This window comes from Propithecus coquereli, unplaced genomic scaffold, assembly GCF_000956105.1.
Source record: "Propithecus coquereli isolate 6110/MARCELLA unplaced genomic scaffold, Pcoq_1.0 Scaffold153, whole genome shotgun sequence".
Lineage (NCBI taxonomy): Eukaryota > Metazoa > Chordata > Mammalia > Primates > Indriidae > Propithecus > Propithecus coquereli.
Genome location: NW_012139747.1, coordinates 1,207,621 through 1,210,605, shown reverse-complemented (window position 1 = coordinate 1,210,605; position 2,985 = coordinate 1,207,621).

Sequence of the window (2,985 nt, the reverse complement as noted above, 5' to 3'; positions counted from 1 at the left end):
GCAAGTTATTGGTAATATTCTCATTTTATGAGGCCAGCATAACCTTGATATCAAAGCATGAAAAAGAAAAAACTCAAATTACAGACTAGTATCATTCACTAACAGACACAATATATTCTTTAGGAAGTTTTAATAAATTGAATTTAGCAATGTGTAAACCATAACCAAGTGAGGATTATCCAAGGAATACAAAGTTGATATAGCACTTGAAAAACATAAATATAATGTGCTAAATTGACATAATAAAGGAAAAATATGATCATCTCAATGGATATCAAAAATCATTTGATAAAATTTTACATCAATTCTTAATATGTAAACTTCTAAGCAAATTAGGAATAGAATTTCTTCAACTGATAGCATAATTTAAAACAATGACTTCATAACATCAAAAATCAAATTAATGATTGACATTCAAAACCTCTACACTGAAAATGTACAAAATATTGCTGTAAGAAATTAAAGAAAACCTATGTAAATGGAGAGATATACTACGTTAAGGGCCTGAAAGTTTCAATGTTGTTAAGATATGTATTCTCCCAAATTGGATCTATAGATTAAACACAACCCCAGTTAAAATCTTAGAAGTCTTTCTTATAGAAATTGATAAGCTGATTTTAAGTCCATATGGAAATATAAAAGATCTAGAATAAAAAAAATTTGAGGAAGGATAAAAGCAGAAAAATTAGACTACATGATTTCAAGACTTCCTAAGAAGTGACAGTAATTTATGTAGTGTGATTTTGATATACGAATAGACAAGTATAACACAGAATAAAATAAAAAGCTCAGAAATGAAACCCAAATATCTAGTCAATTTAATGGGAAAAATCTTTCAGCAAATTGTGCTGGAACAAACTGCATAACTATATAGAAAAAAAATATCTTTGACTGCTATATCATTTTATACACAAAAATTAATTTGAAATAGATCATAGGCAAAGAATAAGCAAAGATTTATTAGAAAGACATAAAAAAGCATTAATCACAAGAAAAACTCATTCACAAATAAGATTATATCAAAATTAAAACCATCTGCTTATCACAAATTACACCATTATGAAAATAAAAATGTAAATCATAGATTGGGAGAAAATATGTGCAATCCTTATATATAACAGAGAACTCATATCTTGAATAAATAAAGAATTTCTACAAATTGATACTAAAATAAAGTGAATCCAATTAAAAGAGGCAAAACACTTGAACAGATACTTCACAAAACATAGATGAAAGGCCAAGAAACACATGAAAAAATGATCAATGTCATTAATTATCCAAGAAATGCAACACAACATTATAAGGAGATACACTACACACACATATCAAAATATTAAAAATTATAAAGACTGAAAGTACTCAGTGTTGACATGTGGAGGAGCAATTGGAAATCTCATATATTGCTAGTGAGATTATAAAGTGGTATTATATCATCACACTGGAGATTAGTTTGACAATTCTCAATAAAGTTAAAAACATGTCCATCCCGTGGCTTAGCTATTCCACTTTTAGGTGGGTATCCAGGAGAAATAAATGTATGCAAAAATGACTTATACAGGGTTGTTCATAGCAGCTTAATATACAGTAGCACAAAATACAAAACAACATATATGTCCATCAACATGCAAAAAAATAAAAAGATTGCAGGAGGAAAATACAATGACATACTGCTCCAAAATAAGAAGCAACAAACTACTGAGAAATGAAATATCATTGTTGAATATATATACATATATATTTTTTAAAAAAAGATGACACATGCAAAACAGTATATATACTTAGAAATCAGAATAGTTATTGTCTCTGTGGAAATGTGAGGTGATTGACTAGAAAAGGAGAGGAGAGAATTGCTGGACTACTAGAATATTCTATATCTTTATGTGGGTGATGGTTACAGGGGTGTATATATTTGCCAAAATTGATTGAACTATATACCAATGCATTTTCCTATATGCATATTATATCTCTCTATAAAGTAGATGAAAAAACACTGGTAATATTTGTCATACATAAAAAAGTTAATTTTTATGATATAAAAGGCCAATAGAAGTTTTTCTTTGAAATATCAGCAACACAATATTAAATTGATTGAAGACTATGAATAAGCATTTCACAAAATTAAACATAAATGGTCTATAAATCTATGGAGATTTACACAACTTGACTTATCTTAAAAAATACAAATTTAATAACCTTGTAACCATACTCACCTCTTAAAACAGCAACAGTTGAACAGTGATAAAAATTTAAAAATTTGCCAATACATACTATCTATGAGCATGTGGAAAAACCCTAGTCTCATGCTTTGTTTGCAGGAGTCTAAAATTGGTAAGCTTGGCACACCCTCATTGTAGTTCATCTTAGCAATATCTTTCAGATTTTAAAAAGTCATGTTTAAAACATAAATTCCACTTCTAGAATTTTCCTAGATGTTCTCTCATAAACGAATCCAAAGAAATATGCAAAGAAATTCACTCCCCATCACTGTTTGTAAGAGCAAAAAATCTGGAAGCAATAAAAATAACCATCTACAAAGGAATAAGTAAATTAACTATGGTATATCCCTGGACTTTGGAGTAACTACCACACCATTTTAAAAGTGAGATAAAAATGTTTGTGCTAATATGGAAATCGCTCCAAGATACAGTGCTTAGTGAAAAAGTGAAGTGGAGGACAGTGTGTACAATATGCTCCTATGCAGGGAGACCACTTTAGGAAGTACATGCAGATGTCTTTTGAGGTTGGTCACTCTGGAGAGTAACACCAGGAACTAGGATGGATGAATGAAAGACTTAAGCATCATTGAATACCATTTTATTCTATTTTAATGTTGCTTACAATAGAAGATTTACAGTAGGTCTGTAGAGCTGCTACTGAGATATTTTTATAGTATTTTCATAGACAAAAAAAAAAAGCATTGAGCATCAAGCTTGTTGTTTCACATGGCACAGTGATTTTTTTAACCAATTAACAATAGTGGTTTCT